The sequence below is a fragment of the Macaca mulatta genome, chromosome 7, assembly GCF_049350105.2.
Source record: "Macaca mulatta isolate MMU2019108-1 chromosome 7, T2T-MMU8v2.0, whole genome shotgun sequence".
Lineage (NCBI taxonomy): Eukaryota > Metazoa > Chordata > Mammalia > Primates > Cercopithecidae > Macaca > Macaca mulatta.
Window position 1 is genome coordinate 176,929,298 of NC_133412.1, and position 10,870 is coordinate 176,940,167.

General features: G+C 52.9%; 1 long non-coding RNA gene across 1 annotated transcript; it reads left to right on the forward strand.

Annotated features, from left to right (window-relative positions):
* Positions 1-258: 258 nt before the first annotated feature.
* LOC144330455 (uncharacterized) lies at positions 259-1,807 on the forward strand. The gene is made up of 3 exons (XR_013396635.1): positions 259-391; positions 1,164-1,238; positions 1,676-1,807. It is a non-coding gene; the product is annotated as an uncharacterized LOC144330455 (long non-coding RNA).
* The last annotated feature ends 9,063 nt before the right edge of the window (positions 1,808-10,870 follow it).

Below are 10,870 nucleotides of genomic sequence, written 5' to 3' on the forward strand. Positions count from 1 at the left end.
TTGTGGGTTTTTTGTTTGTTTCTTTGCTGATTTGCCACGCAGCTCAGGGGCCCTTTAGGTGGGAGAAATTGTTGCTCTTCAAGGGAGTGAAGTGAAGATGGTGCCTTAGAGGTGTTCTAACAGTGCACAGGGAGTCCCGGGGTGACGCCCCCATGATGAGTGGAAGGAACTCAGTGTCCTTGCCAGTCAAGGAGAAAGAAAACAGTACAACAGCTATTTTTGTTTGTTTTGTTTGTCTTGGGTTTGTTTTGTTTCGTTTTGTTTTTGAGACAGCATTTCATTTTGTCACCTAGACTGAAGTACAGTGGCGCAATCCCAGCTCAGTGCAGCCTCGACCTTCTGGGCTCAAGTGATCCTCCCACCTCAATCTCCTGAGTAGCTGGGACCACAGGTTTGTGCCACTATGCCTAACTAATTTTATTTTTCGTACAGATAGGGTCTTGTTTGTCTTGGGTTTGTTTTGTTTTTGTTTTTGAGACAGGGTTTCACTCCGTCACCCAGACTGAAGTACAGTGACGCAATCACAGCTCAGTGCAGCCTCAACCTCGTGGGCTCAAGTGATTCTCCTGCCGCAACCTCCTGAGTAGCTGGGACCACAGGCTTGTGCCCAGCTAATTTTATTTTTCATACAGACAACTACGCCCAGCTAATTTTATTTTTTGTACAGACAGGGTCTTGCTCTGTTGCCTAGGATGATTTGAATTCCTGGGCTCAAGCAATCCTCCTACCTCAGCCTCCCAAAGTACTGGGATTACAGGCATGAGCCACCTCACCCAGCCCCAATAACTGTTTTTGAATGGTTCCTTGAAAAGTTCCATTAAAGGCCGGGCACAGTGGCTCACGCCTATAATCCCAGCATTTTGGAAGGCTGAGGTGGGTGGATCACTTGAGGTCAGTAGTTCGAGACCAGCCTGGCCAACATGGCAAAACCCCATCTCTACTAAAAATACAAAAAATTAGCTGGGCGTGGTGGCATGCACCTGGAGTCCCAGCTACTCGGGAGGCTAAGGCAGGAGAAGAGCTTGAACCCAGGAGGCGGAGGTTGCAGTGAGCCAAGATTGCACCACTGCACTCAAGCCTAGGTGGCAGAGCCAGACCCTGTCCCAAAAAAAAATCGAACACCACACACTAACCCTCTTCTCTTCCTCCCTCTCCTGGCTTAGCCAGTGCAGTAAAGTCCTTGAACGGCGTGCTCCCTGGCCCTCAGGAGAGGACACTGCCTATCGAGTAGAGACTTGGTAAGGAAATTTTTCCCATTTCTAAGATGGAGAGTTCTGGACTCTAGCCTTTCTCCTTTCACCATCTTCCCCTGTCACACCAACATCAGCATCAGTTACACAGTTGTGTTGCCCTTTGTGTCTACTCTCCCCACAGTTACTAGACTGTGAGCCCCATGGGGCAGTGATGTTCGTCCTTTTCCTTTTTCTCTATTCCAAGTACCTAGAGTAGTGCTTGGCGAAGGCACTGTTAGTTCAAAATTAGTGTTTAAAAAAAAAAAAATGACAGGAAGCAAGCAGGAGACGCATAGCCAAGTGCAAGACATTTTCAGTGGCTTGTAGTCAAAAGTGTCACTTAGGTCCCCTCAGCTGCCCCTGCCCCGGATGGCCCAAGGATGAGATAGGTGTCTGCTCTGGGGTCATGTTTTGGTTTATAGCCTGGCCTGTTTGGTCTCCAGGAGCCCTTTGAGTCTTGCCTGTTTGACAGAGAAGACTGAGGCCCAGAGGATGGAAGGGATGGGACTGGCACGCAGTGAACTTTTCCCTTCACCAAAATGCTTACACAGGTGATGTCCATCATTCAGCTTGGGTCAGGCACAGACCATGCACATTGTGGTGGTGGGTGCTATGGACATGAAGTAGACGACCCTGCGTGGAGATGACATTTACCGTCGGCTGTGGAACTGGGAGTTAAACCCTTTGGCTTACCACCCTAATCTGCATCTGCACTAGAGAGTCACACAGCCCAGGCAGTGTTTGGATTTCAGCCCCGGGAAAGAATAGCAGCCTGCCGCTTGGTGGCAGCATGTGAGCTGGGGTTTAGTGAGGAGGGGGGGCAGTCATGGGCAGTCATGTAGGCATCAGCAGTTCTAGCACCAGGCCGAGGCGAGACCCTCTGAGTGGAGTCCAGGTCATTAAAGGGCCTGAACGGGTCTCTCGCAGAAGAAGGAAAGCTGGTCCTGAGGTTGGAGCCAGGGGAAACTGGGGGCCACTGCAGGCGTTCTTTGTTGCCATCGGCTTTGGTTCAGTAAGCTTTGTTGCTCTGTCGCCCAGGCTGGAGTGCAGTGGCCGGATCTCAGCTCACTGCAAGCTCCGCCTCCCAGGTTTATGCCATTCTCCTGACTCAGCCTCCCGAGTAGCTGGGACTACAGGTGCCCGCCACCTCACCAAGCTAGTTTTTTGTATTTTTTAGTAGAGACGGGGTTTCACCGTGTTCGCCAGGATGGTCTCGATCTCCTGACCTCGTGATCCGCCCGTCTCGGCCTCCCAAAGTGCTGGGATTACAGGCTTGAGCTACCACGCCCAGCCAGTTCTGAGGTTCTTACTTGCGTTTCCGGCTCCCTGGGTATTCATTCATACCTGGTTTCTGGCTGTGGTGAAATGTCTTCTGACCAAGTGGGTTGACAAACAGGGGGCTTCACTGGAGCGGTGGCAGGGGGCGCGGTCACTGAACGGAGAAAAAACTCAACTCATCCTCATCTCTGAGGGGGCTCTTTCCCCCAGCCAGTGCCTTCTGCAATTTCCTGATCTATCTACATTCCACCCACTTAACCCACCTCTAAGAGTTATTTTAAAGCAGCATTCTAGAACCCATCTCTCAAGCAGGAGTGAAGTCTCCAATGGCTCATCCTGTGCCTCTCCTGCGTCTGCAAGCACCTGCAGTGCCGGGACGCTCACAGTCCGCCCCCAGGACCTGTGGGGAGAGTTCGGCTGCTTCTGCTGCTCCACATGCACATGGGCCTCCTCACCAACCACCCTGGCAGTCGCCTGCTCTTGGGAGCTTTAACTATTCGAGACTCAGTGGCCAGGCACGGCGGCTCGTGCCTGTAATCCCAGCACTTTGGGAGGCCGAGGTGGGCAGATCACGAGGTCAGGAGTTCGAGACCAGCTTGGCCAACATAGTGAAACCCCATCTCTACTAAAAATACAAAAATTAGCCGGGTGTGGTGGCACGTGCTTGTAGTCCCAGCTACTCGGGAGGCTGATGCGGGAGAATCACTTGAACACAGGAGGTGGAGGGTGCAGTGAGCTGAGACCACGTCACTGCACTCTAGCCTGGGCGACAGAGTGAGACTCCATCTCAGGAAAAAAAAAAAAAAAAGACTCAAGTATTTGAAGATTAAAAGTGTGTTCCCTCCCTGATTTCTTTTTTTTTTTTTAGACAGAGTCTCACTCTGTTGCCCAGGCTGGAGTGCTATTGCGTGATCTTGGCTCACTGCAACCTCTGCCTCCCAGGTTCAAGCAATTCTCCTGCAATCTCGGCTCACTGCAAGCTCCGCCTCCAGGGCTCAAGCGATTCTCCTGCCTCAGCCTCCCAAGTATCTGGGATTATAGGTGCCCACCACCACACCCTGCCTCATCCCTAAATTCTTGCTTCTCCCAGTTAAGCTGCCCCAGTTATTTTCAGGTGTTCTAGAACAAAACAAGAAGACTTCTCATCAGTCATTTGTTCATGTGTTCATTCATTGCAGCCATATTTTAAGGGTTAAGGTAGGAGAAGCTCCTCTGTGCTGACCCCTGGAGATACAAAAATAAGCAAGGTAAAACCTTCTGGCCTGGACCAGCTCATCGCACAGGGAGGCAAGGGGCACTGGTGTGATACTAGGACGGGCTGATGCTGCATTCAGGAAGACCAGGGCCCTGGCCAAAGGGAGCCGGGCCTGGGTGCAGGGGAGGCGTGTGGAGGAGGCGGTACACCGAGTCTGCTCAGTGGAAGAGAGAGGAGTGGCACGTGCAGAGGCAGGCGCCAGGGGCCTGGCTCATCTCCGGCTCAGGCGCGGGGGCAGCAGCTGGGCCGCCAACTCCTGGGCAGGCTCACTCTTGTCACCAGCCCAACATGTTATGTCTCAGACACTGAGACACTGCACTTCTGTGAAGGGGCCTTCATTCCCCAGTACTTCGTTAGGGAGTGACCTAGCAGACTTTGGGCAGGGTTGTGCTGCTGCCAGACCAAAGCAGACTAATGCTGCACCAGACAGCCAGAGCCCGGCGACGCCAGAGAGCCTGGCATGAGACTGCCTGTGCTGGCTCCTTCCAGAGCAAGGCCTGCTCTGACTCGCCTCACCCTCCTCTCAGGAGGGAGCTGCCAGCAGGCGTGGGTAGGCGTGAGCACATTCTCAAAGCAGTTATGTTTTGCATGGAAGTCAGCTGGGAAGTAGGAGCATATGTAGTCATGTTCATTAATGTGGCACCAGAAGTCCCTGGGTGGAGGGTGCCTCAGAGACCATTTCCAACCTGCGACCACCCTCCACTCCACCCCTTCCCAAATGCACCTGTGCACTTGCAAGTTCTGCCCTGCCAGTCACTCCCCGGCTATAGGCTGGCCTCTGCTGCTCGTTAGCACACAGCTTGGCTGTCTCTGGGCCATGTGGTTCTCGTGCTCTCCACCCTAATCCATTGGCCACTCCTCTGCTACCTCCATTCTTTGGGCTCTAGAGGGCTCCGACAAGCTTGTCCCATGCTGCTCGGACATCTCAGCCTGTCGCCGTGGGTGGGTGTTGCTGCTCCCCAGAATGGTGATGCTGTGTGTCCTTTTGTATTGACACCACTAAGTACATAGGATACATTTTGCTGGCTTGCATTTCCTGGTTCAGGAATGCCTTATCTGAAATGTTTGGGACCACCCGCACGTGTTTTGGGTTTAGGGTTTTTTCAGATTTTGGAATATTTATATTATACCTACTGGTTAAGCATCCCAAAGTTGAAAATCTGAACTCTGAAGTGCACATGCGAGCATTCCCTTTTAGCATTACATCAGCACTCGGGTTCAGATTGTGGAGTAGTTTAGATTTCAGATGTTTGGATTTGCGATACTCCACCTGTATATTTCATTAATTTCACCAAAACACTGGAACTTTGCTGACAAAGTAGTCATGTTATCCTGTGTCAAGGCCAGGAGAACGGAGGAAAGCAAGCACCATGCTCCTTTCTGACCTCAAGCAAGAGTGAAGAGGGTCAGACCGGACTTCTGGCCCCTCCGCCACAGCGCTTTGTCCCCCAGGTAGGCGCTGCTGCTGTGACTTGGTGGGGGCTGCAGCACAGGGGTCCCTCAGAAGCACAGCAGTTTTGGGGCCAGGCATAGTGGCTCACACCTGTAATGCCAGCACTTTGGGAGGCCAAGGCAAGAAGATCGCTTAGTCCAGGAGTTCAAGACCAGCCTGGGCGAGTAACATGGTGAGACCGCTGTCCCTACAAAAAAAATTTTTAAATTAGCCAGACGTCGCGGTGGCTCAAGCCTGTAATCCCAGCACTTTGGGAGGCCGAGACGGGTGGATCACGAGGTCAGGAGATCGAGACCATCCTGGCTAACACGGTGAAACCCCGTCTCTACTAAGAAATACAAAAAAACTAGCCGGGCGAGGTGGCGGACGCCTGTAGTCCCAGCTACTCGGGAGGCTGAGGCTGGAGAATGGCGTGAACCCGGGAGGCGGAGCTTGCAGTGAGCTGAGATCCGGCCACTGCACTCCAGCTTGGGCTACAGAGCGAGACTCCGTCTCAAAAAAAAAAAAAAAAAATTAGCCAGACGTGGAGATAGGCTCTTGTGGTCCCAGCTACTAGGGAGGCTGAGGAGGAAGGATCACTTGAGCCCAGGAGATTGAGGCTACAGTGACCTGTGATCCTGCCACTGCATTCCAGCCTAGGTGACTTCAAGACCCTATCTCAAAAAAAAATAAAAAGTAATAAATTTTAAAGGAACAATTTTGGGTACGGATGAGTAGCACTGCCTTTATTATTTCTCTTTTTCTTTTTTTTTTTTTTTTTTTTTGGTTGAGTTGATTGCCATATTTACTTTCCTTTTGAGGATGTAACACATTTGAAGTGCCTTTTAATATGTTGGATAGTTGGGCTGGGCGCGGTGGCTCAAGCCTGTAATCCCAGCACTTTGGGAGGCCGAGACGGGTGGATCACAAGGTCAGGAGATCGAGACCATCCTGGCTAACACAGTGAAACCCCGTCTCTACTAAAAAATGCAAAAAACTAGCCGGGCGAGCTGGCGGGCCCCTGTGGTCTCAGCTACTCGGGAGGCTGAGGCAGGAGAATGGCGTGAACCCGGGAGGCGGAGCTTGCAGTGAGCTGAGATCAGGCCACTGCACTCCAGCCTGGGCGACAGAGCGAGACTCCGTCTCAAAAAAAAAAAAATATATGTTGGATAGTTGATGGGTCAAAGGTATTGACAAAACTCGACTTTTCATTTTAATTTTAATGGAAGTTTCTGTCTTTTTGCTGTAAGTTGTGTATTTCTGGAATGGCTTTGATGTGTGTTAACACAGACCACATATACCAGTAATGGATGCAGCTGAGTATAGGTGGAATGAGAACAATGAAGGAAGACCTAAGCCCTGCCCTGGAGGCAGGCCGCATTCTCAAGAGAGAAGGCTCACCAACTGAGCAGTCCTCTAATGGGGAAGAGATGAGGACAGAGCCCAAGGGGAATGGGGATGCAGAAGGAGGCCCTCTGGAAAGGAGGCCTGGGGCAGGCAGGGCATTCCTCCCAGAGGGCATTCGGTTGATTGTGGGAAGCAGAGAGCAGACATGCAGGAGGGAGCCCTGCCCCAGGTTAGGCAAACAGGCAACAAACGCGTCTGGAGGAGTTGGTGCGGTCCTGAGTGCAAGTGGGTGTGGAGTAACTGGAACCACTGGGCCAGTTCCTCTGCAAGCCCAGCAGGATCCCAAGCCAAGCCCCACACTGCATGAGGTTCATGAGGTAGAACAGGGTTGCAGCCCCATCACCACAGCAGGAATAGTGCCAGCACCTCAGGAGCTGGTGCCAGGCTGCACACACGCAGGCGTTTCACCCCACAGTGCCAAGGATGGCCTTGTCCTCACAACCTGGGTGGCTGCTGGAGCACCTTGACACCTGGCCACCCCTGGCTGCATGGGAGTCTTGGAAATGGGCTCCCACAGCCAGGCAGCTGCGTGCAGGCTGGAAACCAGGGCGTTGTCACTCAAGCAGAGGAGAAAATGGCTGCTAGGGGACCACCAGCATCCATGCCATGAAGGTGAATCAGAGACAGGTCCCGCTGGCAGCAGCACTTTTATCTTTTGGGGGCCTTAAAGTTAATTTTTGTTAAGCCTTGAATTTTGGTAAATCCCTAGCCCTGAAAAGGGTGTGGAAATCAGGACTTCTGAACCCAAGCAAAACAATACAAAGTTGGGTTTGGGGGAAAAGGTGGAAAGAGTCCAACCAGTTGGGCACAGTGGCTCACACCTGTAATCCCAGCACTTTGGAAGACTGAGGTAGGTGAATGGCTTGAGCCCAGGAGTTTGAGTCCAGCCTGGGCAACATGGCAAAACTCCGTCTCTACAAAGAAAAAAAATAGAAAAAATTAGCCAGGTGTGGTGGCACGTGCCTGTAGTCACACAGCTACCTGGGAGACTGAGGTGGGAGGATCACCTGAGCCCAGGGAGGTCAAGGCTTGAGTGAGCAGCGATCACACAACTGCACTCCAGCTTGGGTGACGGAGTGAAACCCCGCCTCAAAAAAAAGGTCAGTGCAGAAAGCCTCTAGCCAGACTGACAAGTACGCGTGTAAAAAATCTCAGCCTGGCCGGGCACGGTGGCTGACATCTGTAATCCCAGCACTTTGGGAGGCCGAGGCGGGCAGATCACCTGAGGTCAGGAGTTTGAGACCAGCCTGACCAACATGGAGAAACCCCATCCCTACTAAAAATACAAAATTAGCTGGGCATGGTGGCGGGCACCTGTAATCCCAGCTACTCTGGAGGCTGAGGCAGGAGAATCTCTTGAACCCAGAAGACGAAGGTTTCCGTGAGCCAAGATCGTGCCATTGCACTCCAGCCTGGGCAATGAGACCAAACCTACGTCTCAAAAAAAAAAAAAAAAAAAAAAAAAAGGCCTCAGCCTTCTCAGCAGTGCCAAAAAAGCCTCACTTTTCTAAGCTGAAATGCTGTCATCTGCTCAGTGGAAACCTCACAGCCAGAAGACTTCTTGCCAATCAAATTACTGTTTTCTTTTTACCTGTGGGAAAGGAGATTAACTTCACATCCATGTGGGTCCAATGTGCAGCCCCCTAAGGGTGCTCTGGGAGGCTTTAGGAAGTGCCTGCTGGCTCGAAATAGAAATGCAGAAGCAGCAGCCTGCTGGGCAAGTGCAGCCTTTTAAGCCACTGCTAAGACAAGCAGGTCCCAACCGTGGGAGGCTAGAATGTTCTTAAAAGAGCAGTGAGCCGGGCGCGGTGGCTCACGCCTCTAATCCCAGCACTTTGGGAGGCCAAGGCGGGCGGATCACTTGAGGTCGGGAGTTCGAGACCAGCCTGACCAACATGGAGAAACCCCATCTCTACTAAAAATACAAAAAAATTTGCTGGGTGTGGTGGTGCATGCCTGTAATCTCAGCTACTCAGGAGGCTGAGGCAGGAGAATCGCTTGAACCTGGGAAGCGGAGGTTGCGGTGAGCCAAGATTGCGCCATTGCACTCCAGCCTGGGCAACAAGAGCAAAACTCGGTCTCAAAAGAAAAGCAGTGAAAAGAGCCCAGGAGTTGGAGCTGGGCGACACTGGGCCGATTCTTTCTTCCTCTCGGAGCCTGAGTTTCCCTGTCTGTGAGAGGCCTCGGGCTGTGGTAGTGGTAGAGTCCTGCTGCTTCGGTGGGCTTCTACGGACTGGAACACATGACAGCATTTTTTACAAAACACCATTTAAAAAATTATTTTGGCGGCCGGGCGCGGTGGCTCAAGCCTGTAATCCCAGCACTTTGGGAGGCCGAGGCGGGTGGATCACGAGGTCAGGAGATCGAGACCATCCTGGCTAACACGGTAAAACCCCGTCTCTACTAAAAATACAAAAAAAAAATTAGCCGGGTGTGGTGGCGGCGCCTGTAGTCCCAGCTACTCGGAGGCTGAGGCGGGAGAATGGCGTGAACCCGGGAGGTGGAGCTTGCAGTGAGCCGAGATTGCGCCACTGCACTCCAGCCTGGGCGACAGAGCGAGACTCCGTCTCAAAAAAAAAAAAAAAAAAAAAAAAAAAATTATTTTGGCTTATATAAGTAATACATGTGCCCTGTAGAAAATTTGGAAAATAAAGTATAAAGAAGGAAATCACCTGTTACCCCACCACCCACAGTGACTACTGTTCTTTGGGGTTTTTCCATACATATTCTGTGTGGGATCTCAGAGCACAAGCTGTTTTATAACCTGCTTCTGCGCCTGAGCTTTTCTCAGTGTGTCATCACCTCACTAGATCCCTCACACTGTCGTCCCTGTCTGCACAGGACCCCAGAGGAGGGGTGGGGCTGCAGCCAACTCTTCAGTGTTGGCAAGCCCTTACAGTTTCCTTCTCAGTAATTGTATCACTTCTATTTCTCTAGGGCAACGGGACTTGAAGAAGGGGGGCTGTTTTGCCCCCCAAGGGGCATTTGTCAGTGTCTAGACTTTTGATTGTCGTAAGTTGGGGAAGCGAGGACTACTGGCATGCAGCGGTTGGAGGCCAGGGCTGCTGCTGGATGTCCTGCAGCGCACAGGACGGCCCCCACTAGAGTCGTCCGGCCCAAGTGTCTGGAGCGCCACTGTGGAAACCCCGCCGTGGACTCATTCCCTAGCTGGGGAGTCCCTGAGTGGACAGGAGGGACAGCTGAGGGGGGGCTTGGTGCAGCCAGACTGCCCTGCAGGGAGATGGCTCCAACACCCAGGACGTCTTCCTGCATGCTTGCCACCCCTAGGTACTGTCCTTTGCTGCCCACGTTTGACAGTGCTTTCTAGGAGAATTGCCCGTTAAAGTCTCCGGAGGCCGAGGAAAAGGATGGCTGTCGAGACTGTTGGAGGTTTCGGGGAACTAGTGGTACAGGCAGACAGGATTGTCGCTCCCCTCCTGAGGGGAGTGTATATTAGGCCCTGCCTGGTCCCCAAAAGAGTTAATGCAGCAAGATAAAATATGTGAGGCACAGGGAGGAGAGTGGGCCCCAGAGAGTTGGGGTTCCAGGCCCTGTGGGCTCCATGGGCCAGCCAAGGCCCCACCCACATTCAGAGTTTTACTGCCTCAGAAGTCGTTCTGAGCCAGGCCCAGCCCTCTCAGCCTTCCCGGACAGTGCATTGAGAGGCCTGCACGGGGTGATTAGGGGTTCCGCTTGTTTGCCCACTGGTGGTTCTAGGAGCACCCCACTCTGAGAGTCCACATGGGAAAAGGGGAGCATGGAAACACAAGAAGTGACAGTCCTGCCCAGCCATGCCCTCAGCCCTGTGTTCACCTCACAGTGGGGCCCACACCACCCCAGGGATAGTCGAGCGGGCTCTGCCCAAGTGGTGAGGGGGACTGAGCCAGCAGGAGCAGCAGGAGGGGCTGCAGCGGGAGCAGCTCTTGAACAGGAAGAGGGCAGCGATGACGAGGTCCCCTGGTGGTGGGGCTTTGCTGGCCAGGTACCCACTGGGTCAGCACTGCTTCCTCACTGCCCTCAGCCTCCCCTTTCGAGAGGGGTCCACTTCCTGTGCTCTTCAGGCTCTTCATCCCAGCCCTGCTCCCGAGACTCCAGACTGTACAGCTCGGCCTGGCCTGGCCTGGGCCTTCCTGGGAAAAGGCTAAGCCAGAAACTGGCCCCTGTGCCCAGGCTGGTCAGCCAGGGAGGGACCAGTCTAGGGTCCAAAGAATGGATGCAGAAGTCCCCCCAGCCTTCTGCACCAGGGGACCTGCCCCCTATGTCTCT